Source organism: Sabethes cyaneus, chromosome 2, assembly GCF_943734655.1.
Source record: "Sabethes cyaneus chromosome 2, idSabCyanKW18_F2, whole genome shotgun sequence".
Classification (NCBI taxonomy): domain Eukaryota; kingdom Metazoa; phylum Arthropoda; class Insecta; order Diptera; family Culicidae; genus Sabethes; species Sabethes cyaneus.
The window spans coordinates 93,976,767-93,997,306 of NC_071354.1; positions in this window are offsets into that span (position 1 = coordinate 93,976,767).

Here is a 20,540-nt window from a genome sequence, read left to right on the forward strand (position 1 = left end):
ATGGTTGAGAAGCTAAGGACATTCGACCCTCACCGTTAGGATATCAGCAATAGCTGCTATAGCTATAGAAGGATTGCTCGACACAGATTTCTCCTGGTTGCTACGCTGCGCGCTTCATGTCTTGGTAGCTGGAGCGGGTTGCTCCATGGCAGGCAACAAAGTGCGAATCTAATGAATTTGCGTTGTATTTTCTCGAATCGATCAACGTCGTTTAGATAATGTAGATTCCAGACCACCGAGCAAATTTCCAGCGTCTAACGGACAAGCGCGCAGTATTCAAGCAATGTATAAGAGTGAAGTTTTACTCGGTTCTCGTAATCAGGCTTAGACTGCGGGATGCTTTAGCAACGATGTAATTGATGTGCTGCTTGTAGGTGCGTTGTGAGTATAGGAGGACTTTTTCCCGGAGAATATTACAACTAAAACTTGCTAATGTTGGGCATCGTTCTATTTTCGTTCCATATCATTTTGAAAAGTTCCCCAGTTGTTGCAGGAACATGGTATCTCCTACTTTTTTAACCTTGAGATAGACCTTAAGATCATCGACAAAGGAAGGTCTGGGTCATCTTGGCGAACAGTTTACATTGTTGAAGTATAGTATGAAGATAGGCGGGCCCAAATGGCTGCCTTGTGGAATACCGGATGTGGCAATAAACTGGATATTAATTCTCCGATTTTTTCAGGCAGATGCCGAGTAGCCAAGCAGGACTTCAGCCAGAGCAGTAGGGAGCCGCCAAATCCCATTTTGTCGAGTTTGGCAATCGCAATTTCATGATTTAACCACTGACGAACTGACATGACACATAGAAGAAAAACCTTTAAAAACCATCGTCTTACACATTTTGGTTGCACACTAGCACCCTCTGTTATGAATGTCGCGGAGTAGCCTGCATTTGCAGGGTTTTTTGCCATAGGGTTTTTACATTTGTATGGTTTTATACTGAAAACTCGAAGTAACACTCGCGCGCCGCGGTGTGGCCATGTTGCGAAACATACTTTTTTGAAAAATGAGTGGTTTTTGATTGGACGATGGAATTAACGCGAGTGTCTCGTCTGTTTGTCTGTGATTTAACTTAACAAAAGTGGCAGACAGGTCAGTGTAGATTGCATCCGATCGGAAACGCCTCGACCTGGTATCCGTATCATAAGTAGTAAATAAAAGGAGATTCGCCGTGGTTGATCCGCGTGGCATGAATCCATGTTGAGAATCGTCGATATATTGCTTACAAAAGTAGAACACTGTTCCAAAAATTACTTTTTCGGATAGCTTGGATGCCGCACACAAAACAGCGACATCTCGATAATTTTATGACCTTTCTTATGAACTGGAAACATAAATATCAACGGAAAAATGCCGGTATAAAGAGATAAATTGTAAAAATGACGAAGAGGAGCAAGCAAACCTGCGGTACATTTCTAGTGGAGAATAGCAGGAATCCCATCCGGTCCAACGGAGGTAAAGGGTGTCTCACATCAAATTGCACCACGGAAGAAACGCTGTAGAAAATTACCCATTGGGTATTTTCTCTTGCAAATTTGAGTATAAGTAGTTTAGATTGTATTTTTTACACTCTATTTTTATCGCGCTCAGTTTTTCGAAAATTGGAATAAATGGCGTCACCCGAAAAGCAACGTTGGGAATTTATTGTGCGCAAGCACCTGGAAAACCCCCAACTCTCTCATCATGAATGATGAGACTTTCGTAAAGGTGGACTTCCGGCAGCTTCCGGGGCTACTGTACATCACCGCCCAGCACAAGTTTGATGTTATGGAGGAAGTAAGGATGCAGAAACTTTCATAGTTTGACAAGAAATATATGATTTGGCAAAGAAATACATCATGTGATAAACGGAGTGCGCCGTTCTCTGACTACCGGGACTGTAAACCGGAAGATCTACCTCAAAGAGTGTTCCCTCTGTCGAAGCAACACGAGGGCCCTGCGATCTTCTGGCGGGATCTACCTTCGTGCCAATATTCAAAGGATGTATTGAAGTGGGACGAAGCCAACGGAATAACTTTCGTACCCAAGGACATGAACGCCTTCAACGTACCGGTACTAAGGCCCTAGGCCTATTATGAAGCAGGCACTACGGAAGCATCCCGAGCAGGTCAAGTCTGAGGAAGACATGAAGAAAAAGTGGATTTTCGTACAGATGAATGAAACAAATATGCCAAAAACCTACTAATGAGTTATATTTTATTGTCTGAAAGTTTGAAAAGGATCGGCCAATTACGTAATTTTCTACAGCGTTTCTTCCGTGGTGCAATTTGATGTGGGACACTCTTTAGACGGTTTAATTTCGGAGATAGGTGTTTAGATCATGGTATCAATCAAATTAATAACATTTAACGAAACCCCAGAAAGGAGAGCATTATTCGCAGCCAATGACATTTGGTAAGCTAACAGGGTCTCACAGGAAAGTACACTGGAAAACTTCTCGGAGAAAAGCTTAAAATACTACGTTCGTTCCCGTTTGCTCACTGTACTTCTTTGCTGAAGGTAGACCGAATTCTTTCCATTGCTCGTTGAAGCATCTACAAAACGACGCTGTTTGCAATTAACTCTGTATACCGTGGACCCCCGTTCGTTTGACCGTTTTTAATCTGAACACTTTTTAATTTGAACCCCGTTGGTTTGCACGACGTGCAAACTAAAAATGGTTCAAATGTCATTCTCAATATGACATCATTTGCTAATGCGGAAAATGCACATAAGCACGATTTGTTTGTACTGATCTAGCGTATTTAATCTGTTTCACATTGCGTTTTCCCGCGTTTTTCCAACGGTTATGGTAGAAATCCGATCGGAAAATGAAATATTCGCTGTTTGCAACTGCCATCTGAATCAAACCACCAAAACAATAACAAAGAGCAGGGCAGCCAGTTCACACAAACTTCAGCATATTGAGGATTACTAGTTGTTCAAATTAAAAACTAACCCCGTTAGTTTGCATGAGGAATCGTTCAAACGAACAGGGGTCCACTGTATTACACCAGTAATTTTTATAACAATATTGTTTCGTACCCTTTAACGCATTGTTTATCAGCTTGTACTGATCACGCAACAATAGTTCACCATATTTTGAGAGCCTCCTAAGAACTGCTCTTTTCGATATCTTCAAGGGTCGCCACACTGCGGTCTGCCAAGGTGCACGTTTGACAGATGGATGTGCGTTTGGGAATGGATCATATTCGAGAAAGTTTCAACATTGATATCGTTATTATCCAGAATCTCGTCCCAGTCGATATCTAGTAGTGTATCAAGAATACCAGATAAGTCAGTTCGTCTAAAATCGTAGCTAACGACATCCGCTGTGCTACATAAATCCTCCGAAATATCCACTTCAAGCGCCAGGTTTAAGGCGGGATGATGTAAGGCAGCAGAAGATGCAGCGAAACCAGAAAGCGAAAAAGAGAAAAAGCGCTACCTGGAAGAGCAGGAATATGCAGAGTTGGGGCGGCTGCATCGTTCTTAGGAAACGCGAAAGTTCTACCAGAAACTGAACGGATCCCGCAAAGGCTTTGTGCCGCGAGCCGACATCGGGATAAGACTGTCAGTATTCTGATGGACGATCGTGAGGTGACCGATAGGTGGAAGCAGCACTTCGACGAACCATGGCGGAGTACCATGGCGGCGGGGAAAGCGATTTCGACGGTGCAACAAACGGGGAAGAGGTGCCAGTCCCAACGATAGGCAAAGTTAAGGAGGCCATCATGCAGCTAAAGAACAACAAGTCAGCTGGAAAAGACGGCATCGGAGCGGAGCTTATTAAAATGGGAGACGCCAGAAAAGCTGGCGGTGTTAGGAACCGAGCGGATATCAACACGCGGGGCACGATATTCAACAAATCTAGTCAATTCGTCTGCTTTGCTGATGACATGCATATTATCGGCAGAACATCTGTGGCGGTGGCAGAACAGTACACCAGACTAAAGCGCGAAGCAGAAAAGATTGGGTTAAAGGTAAATACGTCTAAAACAAAGTACATGCTGGTCAGCGGAACCGAGGCCGTACGACACCGCTTGGGCAGTAGTATATTGATCGACGGTGATGAGTTTGAGGTAGTCGATGAATTTGTCTACCTTGGCTCACTGGTAATGGCGGACAATGATACCAGTCGTGAGATTCGGAGGCGTATTATCAGCGGAAGTCGTGCTTACTATGGGCTCCACTAGCAATTGTGGTCAAGCAGACTAAGCCCCCGTACAAAGTGCACCCTGTACAAGACGCTTATAAGACCGGTTGTTCTCTACGGACATGAAACATGGACAATGCTCGAGGATGACCTGCGAGTGCTCGGAGTTTTCGAAAGACGAGTGCTAAGAACGATCTTCGGCGGCGTACAGAAGAACGGAGTATGGAGGCGGAGGATGAACCATGAATTCGCAAAGCTCTATGGTGAACCCAGTATCCAGAACGTGGCAAGAGCTGGACGGATACGATGGGCAGGGCATGTTGCAAAAATGCCGGACAACTACCCTGCAAAGATGGTGTTCACCTCAAATCCGGTAGGAGCAAGACGACCAGGAGCGCAGCGAGCAAGATGGTTAGACCAGGTGGAGCGAGATCTGGCGGAGAGTACTCGGTGTCCGAGGAATTGGAGAGCGGTAGCCCTCAACCGAGTTACATGGAGAAATTTTGTTCAACAGGCTTTGTCTTAGGACGGCAAGCCACCTAAGTAAGTAAGCTGTGATGAGGGGTTCCAGGATTTCCATAGTGCCAACTACAGTGCGGTGGATGACAGGTGTGCCGGCTCCGGTTTGCTTTATTTGCGTTCACATTTATCACGATAATCTGCGGCACGTTTTTTGAACGTTACCCCTTAAATTCCTCAAAGTATAGTGCATTATCTTTTAGTTTTGCGGAACAATAAGGACATCTTATTCTTGGTCTTCCACAATAACTTCTGCTACACTTTACGGTCATGCTGCACCGTCGGACAACCGGAAACAGGCCTCCATTCAACACTTTCGCCTTTCTACAGAAGGAAGAAGATGTTATAAATGCCGAATCGGCCATATTCGGCGGACACAATGTCCCTCGATGTCCAACTTTTACGCTGCGGGATTGAACTGGCAGTACGAGCAAAGTATCGAGCGTAGTTGCTTAATTGTTTTCGCCAGCATCCTGAATAGATCCTGTAGCAAATCAACTGATAGCGCTGTTATTTTTTTGTAAACAGCAGGGTTGTTATGATTTGCGATGTATTGGTGGAATCACTAGCAGGTGGCATGGTAATCGAACGCTAAAATAGGTCCATTTCAAAGTTCTTTGAAGAAACTCGGTTAACCATTGTTCAATCGAATGTTACTAATGGTTGCTGGTAATTTAAAAGGACCTTTAGGCTAAACTGTGAAATTGACTTTCCTGCTAAAGATTTCAAATCTATTCTAAGAAACAAACCAATTACATATTTGAATAAAATTTTTAGAGAAATTGTATACACAAAAAAGGCTCTTATAACCATTAGTTGGATTAAAGCGGATTTAAATTTTTCTGTACCTCTTCTTCAGTGGGAAACATGCAGTGAAGCTTGGTTTTGTCGTTTCACCACTCGTTATCGGGAATTCGCCAGCACCATCAACGAACAACAGGCGAAGAAAACGAAAGCGATATTTATATTTATTTATTTTTAAAAACCGGTAATTACTATCGAGGACAATGTTCTTCACTGCCGTTTTAGCACTTTTCGCGTAGGTGGCAGCGACCATGGCATGTCGAAGACGACAACGGCGACGACGACAGGAACACGACTGCGAGCGATCAAACGCGGCCGATTACGCCAGACGTCGTTTGCAACGGGATCGAAAAGTAGTTTTGTTGAATGCATTTTATCCAGTACTTGCAAGAAGTTGGGTGTTAGCTCGGATCACCAAAATTCAATCGGCGAGAGTAGGTGGTGGCTTTCTGCGGGAAGGTGGCTTTCGGTTAATATACTTTCTTTTGTCGTTTTTTGTAAGCTCGAGAAAAAAAAACAACTCGAAGGAATGGCGGCAGAGATTTATCTTATGTAGGTGCTGTCTTTGATTGGAAAATCTGAAAAAACTACATAGTGTCCTGAAAGGCGTGGTTTTGCACCAAAATCATCCAAATTCGAATTCGTATTCTAACTTTAACTCCAGGAATTTTCACCTTTTTGGTATAACGACATGGACACCGGAGTAGTATCATACAAAGTTGGAGTTATGCTTTTTAACTCATAAAATACTCCACTATGTAGCAACATTCACTTAGTTCTATGTACTGGCAATACTTTGTTGATAAAATAAAACCACTCGCAAGTGAAAATATTACTTTTTCCAGGACCAATATGATAACAAAAATGATGACAACTGGATCCGGAAGAAAGTCTTTACCTTGAAGATATGATTATTATTTGCATACAGTAGTAAATCTTACAGTACACACTAAAATTTCCATAGCAGTAGACGAACAACGACTGCAATATAAAGTTAAACACATTTTCCCATGCTTGAACCGCACTCTTGGCAGTGGTTCTCCTCAGAACATCATGGATTCAGCTTTCCCGGTAGGAAGTAAAACGCAAATGCAACCACTTCGTGGTGGCAGGCACTGCTGGCTTGCTGGCTGGCAATGATGATAATGACGACGACTATGATGATGGTGATGGCAGCACAAAAGGCCATTCTCATATGCGCGTAATGCCATGTTCTGTCAATAGTAATAACCGTAGTAATAAAATGTCACCGAGTTCGTTCTTTCACTTTTTGAATGAAACTCACGAGCCGAAAAGCGGCACCGCCAAAGAGGGGAAGGCGATGTCAAGTGAGTGTCACAGTAAAATGCACTCCGGGAGAGCATTCGTGCGCGGCACAGCACTGATGCAGGCTGCAGACGCCGCCGCCCGTAAGGTTCGATGTTTAGGGTAGAGGATTCAGCTGATTTGAATTTCCCTTTTTCTCTTTATAACCGGCTTACGAACTGAAATGACGACGCCGGGAAGAGTTTGATGCAAGAATAGCATCGGTTGGGATTGGGAATACGATCTGCCTAAATGTGTGGAATATGGCATTCTTCCGATCCGCTGAAGTGGTGGATAGAATTCGAGCTCAATTAAAACTGGTAACGGCGATGATGAACGTCTGTGACAGTTTCAGCTGCTTTAAGCAGTACTACTTAATTTGAGACATCCTGTCAATGATTTCAATACGACGATCTGTCGAGAACGGATGTAAACGACTCTGCATAAGGTATTTTATTGCCACGTGTTTAAAAATCATAAACTGTTGTTCTTTATTTACTTTATTAAACGAAAATTTACGTGAATGATAGTGATTTGACCTGTTTGTTTTCAGTAGTTTCACCATAGTATAGTGCTATTGATGTATCGTAACACAACTTATCTTTGAAAGCTGGTAACCATCATGAATATTTAACAAGCGAAGCAATCATGCGGGATTCCAACATGTTCTTCTGGCTAAGCTTTTACAAGTTGTGAAATTTAACCATCCCTGCCATATAAATTCTTCAAACCATTACGTTGCTGCCGCAGGCAGCATAACCATTGAGCGTTATCAAAAATGCATAAAATACTGATTTTCCCTCTCGAATCCATTCCCAGCGTAGAAAGCGCACTCTCGGGTTGCCGGTAGACTTGGCCGCTGAATAATCATAAAATATGTAACGATTTCCGTGCACCGCTGCTGCCGCAGTCGAGGTCGGGAACCGATAAGCGCCAGAACTCGAAATCGATACCCGCCCCGTCATTTGCCGGATGAACCGTGCCTGGCGGGCTTGCCGTGAGCGGCAAGCGGAAGCAGCTCTCGACACATCCTATCGCTGTGCTCCCATCGCGTGCCGGGGAGTTCGGTTCTGCTGTTGGTTTATTGTGACAGTCAGCATGCACAGTTTACCTCCCTGATGGCTGGCAAGCGTTGGAAATTCTAACTGTATTGTGACCGATCGACGCCCTTTCGCTTTGGCCACATCCGTCAGTGGCTCCTTTTGCTCCGGCTCCTGTCTATCTTCGGGTTCAATCCATGTCCACATTGTGGGAGGATATGGTGCGCATTTTTTCGACTCTTATAGTACGGTACGTATCTACATAACTACTCCGGTATTACGGTACGATATTTGTACCAGACATGGTACTTTTAGCAAACAAGCACCATCCATCGAATTTATCTGTCGGGCAATAAATTTTGCATTTTATCAGTCTCCAAACGGTTGGGAAGTTTTAATTCCGTTGTCACCAATTGAGCCGCCTGTTTCTGATACTGGAATGAAGGATAAAATCATTCTACAAAATGTGAATTTCTACCATAGACTCTCTGACGCTGATGACATTCCGGATACGGCACTACATGCGGAACAACTCATGACAAAGTTTTACATTTTTTTTCAAGCATGATACGGAAATGAAGTTACATATTTCGTTCGCATTGGCTTTAGAGCTAAACTACCAACATAAATTTATTTGATTTTTCAAATGAACATTACCTTCGGACCTTAATTGAGGTTTGTTATCTCAATCGTTGCTCGTTTTGTTTTCCCGTACTATAGAGAGATTTAAAAACTGTTTATACTGTCAATTTAAAGCCTAGCTAAAAATAAATTTAAACGCATAGAACAACCTATAGCTTGGGACTGACGCAGAAAATCTTATAAACAGGATTGCAGTATTTTTATTTAGCTTTAAGTTTTACAGTGTTATATTATTGCATTTCTCTGTTTCTGATAAAATCTCGAACTTATTTATTAATAGAACTCTCATCGTACCCTGCACAGTTGAAGATGCGACTAAATCAGCATGTCTTCCACTGTGAACGCATTTCTTTAGCACTGTTGACTGTCCCCCCGCTTCGCCTAAAGTCGTTGTTTGACAATTCCTCAAACTTTTTCAATGGTCGAAACTTCGGACAATTGGGAGGGTTCATTTATTTATTTATTTATTTATTTATTTATTTATTTATCTAGTAATCTTTTCCATCGAGCCAAGTGGCTTTAACGAACTTAATTAAACAGAATTATAACTAAAAACAGAACATCTTTTGAGTTTATTGATAAAATTGCGTGCTGGTTCACCGAACTCGAACGCTAAAAGTGCGGATCATGGATGTGATCGGTTCATTTAGCCCATAGGAAGTGCGATAAAAGTTGCGCTGTAGTAACGCCGTACAGTAGAAAAAAAATGGGACAAACACCCTAAATGGAGTTGAAGTTTTCCATGAAGTACTATTTTTGTATGAATGTAGACGGACCAAATAACGATATTCCTAAATTTCAGAGTGCTAGGAATGATTCAGGCTTTTGGAGAATTTTTTGAATCTCAAGTTTGTGTGACAACTTGCCACATTTTTCATTCAACGGTAGTTTCGTAAAATTGGTTTTTAATCGTATTATGTTAGGTATTTCCATACAAAGAAAACGAGATTTGGTATTAAAATGGCTATGGATTAGTACCATATTTGTCGGATTGACGAAAATCAAGTACACTCTAAAATATCTATTTATATAAGAGGCTTATGTCTGTCGCCAAAACGAGGGGCGCGATATGTATTTTCGTGGTAATAATAGCCCACATTAAGCAAAGACTCAACCCAATCATACCCGATTACATTCAAGACGAGCAAAAGTAACGTAGTTGCACCTCATAGAGTTACAGCGTTAGCGTTACATAGCGTATCTCCAATTTGCTCTCAATTAGACGCGAGGCAACGCGCGTGGGTTACAGCTAGTATTTATATAAATCGCATTTTCAAAGTTGGGTATCTTGTTTTGGGAACGGAAGGTAACCGTCATTTTTCATATTTTATGCAAAATTTAGTCTACTTTATAAAAATAATATCCGCATTTTGCGCAGATTTGCGCAAAGACTCAACATATTGAATTTTACAGAACCATGTGTTTTTAGGCAATTCCGCTTCGTAATTACTTCTAGTAATACCAATATAGATATTTCTTAAGTAAATCTTGGAGCATTCAGTAGCTAAAGCTCAGTATCAGGTCAGCAGAGCGGTTCAAATTTTGACGAATAAATATGATTTTTCGTTAGAGATAGTTATTTTTTATTTTCAAATTTATGTTTATTTTGAGTCACGTTATGGATTATTAAGAGTTAGAAGGTCATCACAATTACTTCTAATTATCCCAACGCAAAAAATACACAAAATAAAAATAATAGTTCACGTTGTTATAAAACATTTCTTAGAAAATTATTTTAAAAACATCCTCACTATTGATTTTTTAGCGTTTGAAAACTTTTATTTTTAGTAGCCAATTTGGTTCACAGCAATAAGTAAAATATGTAAGTTTCATGCTAATTCACGAACTTTTTTAGTTTTGTCTCAATTTGGTTCTAACTGGCGCCACTGTGCGCCGTTGACCTCTTCGAACTCTGCTGTGCTCAAAAAATCAATGACTACAGCAGCCATGGAGCATTAAGTTCTCCAATCCTATGAGTAATTTTGCTATGAAGGTTGCTTGTTAAATCTTATGTCGTATTTCAAGCGTATCTAACTTCAACAACCGGCAGCGATCGCCGTGCCGCGGTAGATTTAGGGGGTCATTCCATGGGAGGTTCCTGAGAGCGAGACGAATAAATTATTTTTGTACACGTTACAGCCCAAGTAACATTTTGAGTTTTATTGCACTCTTATAATCGTATTTATAACCAATTTGGGTAATGAAAACCATCATAAGAGTGAAACAAAATCTTTATCATTGGTCGAACTAGTGCACAATACAATGATTTAAGGCAGCAAAGCTCCGTGATATCTCTAGAGAGCTTAGAGTAAATCGTAGTTGTCAATTCGCTTTGGAAAGTATCGCGGTTCGATGGAAATCGAATGACAATTTTTGATCCAGAAGCACGCCAAGATCGCTCACTTGGTTTGCCCTCTGTAGTACAACACCATCGATTCTATAGCCGAATAAAACAGGGAAATGATTACGTCATGATGACACATTTTGGAATGCTAATCCTAAGTCGATTTCGTCTGCACCAATCAACGAAGTTATGCAGAAGTTCCTGTAGGTGCGTGCAACTTACGTGAACGTACTTCATAAAACATCTTCAAATCATCCGCATATGCTAACTTGCGACTAGAGTCAAGCATAAATACAATGTCGTTGATATAGAGAATAAATTGTAGCGGGCCCAAGTTGCTACCCTGTGGCACACTGGATGCATTAACGAATGGTTCCGATGTGTGTGAATCCAATCGTGCACCAAGTGTTCTGCCAACCAGATAAGATCGCAGCCAAGTTCCATTCTGTACTGCTCCGCAACGTGGTGGAATATTCTAACGAAACTTGCACCAGTTGTTCTTCATAAAAATGTAAACAAAGTTATGTCAAATGGTTCCAGTTCCTACCACAAAGGGCGTGCCGGTGACGCACGAGGGGTGTCTAAATTTACTTGTAGTCAGGCATTACAAGTAAAACATTTCTTATAGCTAGCCATAAAGCCATAATAAAACAGATAATGAAGCAAAATTATTGTGGTTGCTTATATTACCACGATAAAACTGGTTGGCCAAACATCTCTTATAAGCTCTCTTATCTCTCTTATAGTAAAGTGGGGCGTAGCAATACAGTATGGCGCACCAATTAAAGTTGATTTTATTGTCAAACCGCAATAAAACTGTTAGTTTTATGGTGCTGTTAATATGGTAACACGCTGACCAAATAGTTTTACCGTTACTATTATGAAGCATATTAGAATTTAATACCGAAATATTTTTTTATGCGAGGTGATTGCTGCTTTCTAGTATTTTTTTTTTCGATCGCAAAACAGCAATTCATCAAACCAATAGGTTTTCCAAAGTTGCAAAATTTTGATGGCATGTCAATTTTAGTCACTTATTCCAAAATTCACAGTAACATTTAGTGCGCATATGCCTGTCCGTAATGAAATAGAAATATAAATGAACTACTTATTATTTTGACATATGCCACCTATCCTATCAGAAATAAAAGTTTGAAAAACAAATCGTGACAAAGTAACAGCTTTTTAAAATACACAATATTATCTACGTCTATTCAAAATGATGCCTTGATGATAATTTTTTCTTAACATGTATACTCATATTTTCTACGTGATTCTACGTCAAATTGAGGATCAGATACTTACGAAACTGGTAAGAAAACTTTAAAATAATAATAAATTTTGCATAATATCTCTAATCCTCTGAATCAGTGTAAAACAAAGATACAAGTCAGTAATCATCGGTGTTACTGGAAGCTATTTATCTAAGATTACCAGCTGCAATAAGCACAAATTCTCCGATTCATTGAGATACTGAAAATAAACTTCCATGTGCTTTCGCTGACTCTCGTTAGCGAGCGTAGGACCTCCAACTTCCATTCCGATTGTGATATCTCAATTGGCTGTAAAAGAGATTTATACAAAGACGTGCTACGTTTAATGCCGCTAATATTTTTGCTTTATTACAATTTCATATCAAATTAATAGTTACTGTTCGCCTTGCCTTGGCTCCGATGCAGCGCGGCTCTGGGGCGTGCTTGGCTCGGCCGGAGTTTATCGAAGAGGCGTGTGCACGTGTGTGAACAAGCGCCTTGTGGCAGTCGTCCAACAAGGGTGGTTAATATGGATATGGAAACTCCGAAGAAACAGAAATCACATTACCGTGTTTCATCGTCAGCCAGGCTTCACAAGTTGGACCGTTATTCGATATCCACAGCGCAATTGGTAAGACTCCCCACTAACCTGATCGCGAGGTGGCTGCATGCCACAGGTGCGGACAAATCTCTTCAGTTTCCCCATTCTTTCCGCGCTCTAAACCGAAAGTGGTCGCATATCACACCGCTAACATCGACATTAGCCACGGAAAACGGCGTTTTTGTTCTGATAGACGGAGGCTGCTTCTGAGAATATTACCTTCTGAAATACGCTGGCAAGCGGGAAAAAAACCTTATGCTCTACTATAAGGCAATTGTGTTCGAATCGTGTAGTTATTAGCCATGAAAAAAATGGCCCACTATCGCCAATCGAAGTCATTCGGCTCCGATGTGAACGTTGAGCAATTAATCCGTAGCAAATTATCCGTGGCATAACCGGAGGCCAATGGCTCCGAGCGACAGAGATTGAGTCAGCTTTCTGGGTGTGTCGGCGTTTAGTGCCAAATGATTCCTCCAGCGTGCTTTTAGAACATTGGCAGCTATTAATATAGGGCCATAAAGCATGGCTGGTCAAAATTACTAGCGAATAATTACGGTTGCTTCGAGGTTAATTTGAAGGATTAGAGCTACCATATGTTGCGAAGCAGGTAAGATTTTATACAAACTTTATATAAACTATTGAAATGTTCTTGTAATTGTAGTAATCTTATCCACTGTTATATCGTAGCTATAGATAATAAAAATGTAATTACCTTTAATTATTATACCCTATCCAATGGTTGACATTTCTTCAGTCTCCATGACTTAACTCATTGGTATTAGGGCCAAGCGAAATTGCACTGAAATTTATGTCTTTCTCGTAGATTTATAGTAGAAGGTAACGGTAATGATTGCCGATAGCTAGCTTACTTGTGTCCTGCCCACGGAAAAATAAACAGAACGACTGGCTGCCGTAACTTGACCTTCTTTAACCTGGCAACCCTAGCAGCCACCTGTTACTGTGCGGGGTAATTGCGGGGTCAAAGTCATAATTCCACTGACCGAAACTGTCTTTCTCGGTTGAACTTGGGAGGATCGACGTACTGTCACCAATTAAAAGTAACTGCAAAGCTTTCAGCTAGCAAAAATACATAATACATCTATAAAAACTAACCTCGGGGGAAGGGAATTATATTGTCGTACGGCATTTCTGCATCCTTCGGGAATAACCCATTAAAATAGAGATAGGACATCAACAGCTATTGCTTCCGCGACAAAAAATATTTACTACAACATTATGGATACCTTTGCCAGCGTCGTCTTTCATTCCAATTTATATCTTACTAATGCCATCGGCTTTAATTGGGTTGTCCAGTAGGCATATTGGATTCAAGGTAAAATGCAACACGATTTTCTTACAGTAATAAATTTTATTGAATTGTTTATTCGCCATTACCAATAACTAAGACCACGCTCATAACCGTAACATTTCTGTTTTCTACTTGTAAAAGCTACTTCAGCTCATTGTTGATGTCTTCACTTCCTGAAATGATTGCAACCTGTTTTACAGTTCAGAAATTAGGCCACGGGATTTTGATTTACGTTCATTCAACATGGGCCATGGGATTGCGTTAGAAACACTGTTTATCCGAAGTTAAAATTTTAGGGGAGAATGTTTAGCGATAAAAGTTTGGTCTTAAACATGCTGCATTTCTTTAAATCGTGTACTTAAAAAACCACACTCTTCTCATATTGTTTTAGAAAGGCAAGACACCGGTATTTAACTTTATTCGGAGTTTTAAACTATGTCTGCTCCAATATTGGAAAGAAAGTATTACAGGGATACCTCGATTGTATAAGACAATTCTATCTAAGACAATTTTTACCTCGATATAAGACAAATTCCTTTGACATAGTTGATAATGACAGTCAGAGGTATTTTTCTATTCCAAAAGCGGCACCATGAAGATGTTCATTATTTTAAAATAATTCTAAAAATTGTAAAGAACCAATAACTCAAACAACAATCAATAGTTCAAAAAACGTAAACACACAACACAGAGCAAAATTGTCGACCGCTATTAAATTTTTTTTCAAAAGATCATGTTTCGATATTAGACAACTTTTTGAAATTAAAAATTGTCTTATATCGAAGTATCCCTGTACAGTGGTTTACCGATTATATCTACCCCTCCGAAAATTTTTGGTTGAAAAATTTGGTTAATATTTAATTGAACCTTTGCTTCGGTGTCATTTTAGCAGAGTTTTGTTTTTCGGCTTCGCAGTCTGTTTTTCTTCTACTTCCGACGTTTCGATTTGTATTAAATATTTTTCAAGGATTTTTGGTGTCATTAGGGGTAAAACCTGAGATAAGAAATATGGAATATATTTCGTAACGCAAACGTAACGCATTTCGAATGTAAAGTGGGGATTTGCTTCGGCTGGCGTTTGCTTTGTGAAGTTGTTCGCACTATGAGTTGTTTTTGGGGTAGGCTTGTTTTGGCATTTGGTGGCTGCATTCGTTGCTGGGCATGTTGTGTTCATGTTAAAATTAGGCCGGCGAGAGGTCAATGGCCAATGTATATTAAGATTGAGCTGGGAAAAGCTCAGGGCTAATTCGTGTTAAAACTAAGCCAGCGAGATGTCAATGACCAAGGTGTATTATGATTGAGTTGGGAAAAGTTAACAGATAACATTTGTTAGGGTTGAGTCTGGTAATGCACAAGGCCAATACCTATGAAGATAGGATCGAGATGAGTCTAAGGTCAATGTTATAATACCATTAAAAGGTTGGATAAGTATAATATGACCATAGATTTCAGGAAGGCAAGGTTCATAGATGTGCAATATCTATGACAAAATATGATATGAGTTCGAAAACAGACACTAATGAAGCCTGCAAGTCGTAGGCGAATTACGTATCTGTCGCGAATAAATATATGTAATAGAATTTAATTGGAAAGTTTTCTTTTTTATTTAATTTCAGGAATTTCAATATAACAAGCAAGAATAATTTGAAGGCTGTACCAAAGGTATAAATAATCTATAATGTTCATTTTGTGGAAGAGGATATGGCATCCTGGCATTTATAGGATATTAGAGGATTTTCGTGGAATGTGTAAAGTGTGTTAACTTCGTCGAACCAAATGAGCTATTGAGGAGCACAATAAGATTTATGTATATTTTATGAAAATATTTTTTCCGTTACTCCAAACTAAAAGAAAGTATTTAAAATGCAGAAACAAACAACTGAAAGTGCGCAATTTGCTGAACAAATTCATAACAGAACATCGCTAAACATTTTTGTCATCAATGTTCTGTATGAATCCACTGGTATAAAGACAGTAGTTTAGGTAGTTGACGGTAGCGTGTAACTGGCACAGAGAGTGTTGGAGTCGGTTGACAGCTTCCCGCGTAAATGGGATGAATAGTCAGGAGCAGGGCCTTTAATTATCACCGAATTTCAAACAAAACAGAAAATCTTTTTTCTTAGCATACATTGTTTTTTATGCCTCTGAGTTTCGTATGTACAACTGCACAGTGATTTTCATCGTAGTATACAAGTTCAATATATCGTGAAAATAGAACAGGAGAAAGTGATTTTCAAATTCACAAGGTGATATTCACTTCAGGAAAAAAACAATTTTAAATGCAGTAAGAAGTGAAAAGAAAAATCTTATTTTGGTTTTAGTGATGGCGTTTTGGTCATCGGGTTACTAGTAAACTAGTTTATTTCCTGTCTAGGCCAACGTTTCAAGGACTTTATTTCCTCTTCATCAGGGCAAAAACATATTAAACTAATTCTTGTCAAGTTTGTTGGGTACGGTTATAACCGTACTGTGTTGTGTACAGAAATGACTGTTGTAGTTCGACCAATAGCAGAAAAAACCCACCCCAACAAACTTGACAAGAATTAGTTTAATATGTTTTTGCCCTGATGAAGAGGAAATAAAGTCCTTGAAACGTTGGCCTAGACAGCAAATAAACTAGTTTACTAGTAACCCGATGACCAAAACGCCATCACTAAAACCAAAATTAGTATCGTTGGTCAAACAAATCTCTCTACAGAAAAATCTTATGTCCAACAGCTGAACGCAATAGATGCTAAATAACAACATAAATTTTTTTTATTGATTTTCACTGCTCAAACGTGAATATCAGTTTGTTACAATATCACAGGGCGCTGATATTGTATATTCTCGTGCATGAAGTTCATGCTTGCTGCATTTAGTTATTATGTACGTTTGATCAAAGCAAGCAGATTTTCAATGCAAGGTAGACTGATAATCTAGAAGTTTGAACGCTATGCTGATGAATATTAACAGCACTGGTCAGGAGTGTTAGATGGTGAACTGTAGGACATCCCAGGGACGAGAAGGGAAAATTTACTTACTTTAGCAGCCGAGAGACGGGGTGGCTCTTACCGTATCAAGAATTCCTCTCCATTGTATTGGACCCTAGAAAGTTGACTGTTTCACTCTCTCTAGGCACACCGCTTCAAACAAGTGCTCTGATGGTCGCTCCCTCTTCCCAATTCTAGTTTATTCATGAAATGTGGTATCGCACATCCTAGCTTGGCTACTCATTAGAGCATTACCGGGTATGGTCACGTGGAGGCGCTAGGTAGTGGCTTGGGATAGATAGAGCTATGTTGGACGCTCCTCATTTGCCTTCCCCATTTCATACCCTCTCCGTTTGTACTCCGCCAAAACTAATCAGGAATACCTTCCGTTCAAATACGACTAGTGTTACGTAAGCAAAGTTACTGTCTCTAGTCCGTTGAGGACTACCGGTCTTATTAGTATTTTGTACATCGACAGTTTTGTGCGGCGGCGTATGATTCTAGATCGAAGCGTCTTGCGGAGGGAAAAGTAGGCTCGATTTCCAGCTTGAATGCGTCGTTGGATCTCCTTACTCGTGTTATTGTCGGCGGTGACCAGTGATCCCAAATATACTAACTCATCAATCACTTCCAGTTCATCGCCGTCAATAGTCACTGTCCGTGGCAGACAAACGTTGCTTTCTCTGGAGCCTCTTCATACCATATATTTGGTTTTCGAACGCATTGATTTGTAACCCTATCCTCCCAGTCTCCGTTTTTAGTCTGGCGTAGATTGCCTCCGCCGTCCAAGGTTTCTAGTAATGATGTCGAGGTCCTCTGCGAAGGCTACGAGTTGGCTACTCTTGCTGAAGATCATTCCTCTCGTTTCGCTGGTCGCTCGCCGGATCACACCTTCAGTAGCGATATTGAATAACATACAGGACTGTCAATCCCCTTGCCGCAACCCTCTGCGCGATTCGAAAGGACTCGAGAGTGTCCCCGCAACGCGCACGTGGCACATCACTCGTTCCAGTGTAACTTTGATCAGCCGCCATTGACGCAGCTAGGTAACTTCTCTGGAGAACTACAGAGCTCAGAACTACATCGGATCGAGTGATGTATTTCAATAAATATAGTGTATTTATTTGTTTACATAAATCGGGGACACTTTCGCATCCTTCCTGCATGCTATTCAACATCGCACTTGAGGGGGTGATCCGACGAAAACGGAGTCTAGAAGGATGGGGTAAAATTAAGTGCGTCGAAGCCAAAATACATGAAAGAAAAAGTTTCATAAAACCAAACACGTGCCTCCCACGGACGGTAACTGTTGACGGCGACGAACTAGAAGTGACAGATGAGTTCGTGTATTTGGGATCGCTAGTGACTACGAACAACAACAGTAGTAAGGAATTCCAGCGGCGCATTTAAGCAGAAAAACGGGCCTACTTTGCCTTTTGCAAAACGATCAAAAAGCACGCCATCATACGAAGAACTTGAAGCCGTGACACTGCTCACGGGGGACATACGCGCCCTTGCCGTGTTCGACCGGAAGGTACTGCGGACAATATTTGGTGGATTATAAACTGAAAGCGGAGAGTGGCAGAGACGTATGAATCACGAGCTACAAAAACTGTTTGGAGAGATTCCCATCGTCATCTGGCGAAAGTCAGTAGGCTACGGTGGGCCGGAAACTTCGTAAAGATACCGGACGACAGACCGACGAAAACACTTCTCTTCAACAACTGCACCAGCACCAGGAACAGGGAGGCTTAACGTGTAAAGATGGCTCGACCAAGTCGAAAGTGATTTGAGACTCCAGACTGGGAAATTAACGACGAGTGGCCCTAGATCGAGTTGAATGGAGACGACTGCTTAAAATAACATGAGCCGGGGTGGCTGCTAGGCTACTGACGGTTATTGACGACGACAACTACGCGTTTGCAATGCCTAGTAAAAAATAAAATATCTACGCAGTGGGCACATATACACTGAATTTTTTTGCGGTTTTCAAATTACAATGGGGGAAATTTCTGGAGGGTGCCTGGTACCCCAGACACCCCTTCTAGCTACGCCAATGTCAGCTGCGTCAGTTTGTCCGGAAAACCGTACTCGTGCATTATCTGCCATAGCTATTCTCGTTCAACTGTATCGTATGCTGCCCTGAAATCCATAAAAATATGATACGTGGGCATATTGTACTCTCGACATTTCTGGAGGTTTTATCGGAGAGTAAAAATTTGATCCGTAGTAGCACGGGCCCCAAGAAGGCCGCATGATACTGCCCTACTCTTCTCTTGCTATAGGCGATAGACGACGCAACAAAATCTGGGAGAGCACCTTGTAGGCGGTGTTGACCAACGTCGTACGTTGCCTCCAGCTGCACATAGAACGCTTCCTTTTCGTCGTCGGATCTACCTTCGTTAGGACAATGCACGTTTATGATGGTGTAGTTTAAAAAACGACCTTTTATCCTCAACACGCACATCCTTTCATTGATCGCTCGTACCCAGCTCGTTGGTCACTCCGCCGCTCTGGAAAAATTGGGCTCTGCCACCAGCAGCATCCAGTTTCCACCAACGACATTTAGCGACCTACAGTTCCAGGTATCAAGCTTCCATTCCCTGACGATATTTCGTCGCTATTGTCCATGACGAATGTTCTGAGTAAAATTTTCTTGACTCTTTTTAGCTTTTAGGGTTCAGATAGGTAGCCGTATCAAGGCCTACGCTACCGAGTCTCGTGATGGGGCTGCTACCTTAAAGTGTCGAGACACACTGTGCCCCCTTCCCTGTTGGTATACGACCTTAGTTTCTACCGGGGTTGGTTACTCGATTTCCGCTAAGGTTGCTCGTAATCCGGCTGGTAACACGTGGAGGTAGGGATAGGAGTTGCTGGATAGGAGGCTATGGAACACTATGGGGTCTGTTTTACGCATTATTCAACCATTTATCAACCAGTACCACCGAGGAGGGAAAACTTGGTCACTTGGTAAACATATATCTTCGATGGTCATCTTAATGGCGATAGAATTGAAGGAGACGGAACAGATGTTAATGTACAAGTGCCCACAAACGACAACAGCGTCTCGACCGCCGGATCTCTAAGAGATCCGACGAGAAATCGATCAGCTGAAGAATAATAGAGCCGCCGGAAAGGACCGACTTCCGACAGAACTCAACAAAAATGGCAAAGAACCACTAGCAACAGTACTTCACTGGATAATTTCGAGGATTTGGGAAAAGTACGTGCACTTGCCATATTTCAACGAAAGATGTTGGGGACTATTTTTGGCGGAATGCAAATGGAAAACGAAAGGAGGCGTAGGCGTAACATTCGAAAAATGTTAAAAAACCGCGTTAATTCAAAAATCGTCATAAAAACCGTGTTAATGTGTCGAAGCCGGGAACCGCAGATCAATGCGGGAAACCAAAGCGACGACAAGAAGCAGATCTCAAACCGTTTCGTCTGAGATAACGCAATTGTCTATTGTCTAAAACAAGCATCGAGCATGAACCGAACTGTCGACTTAAAAGAACATAGTGACTCCAAATAGTGACGATAAACAAAACAAGTCAGCCAAAACACGATCTCGGAAGCTGTACACCCGACGGTACTGACAAAGCTCGATTACGT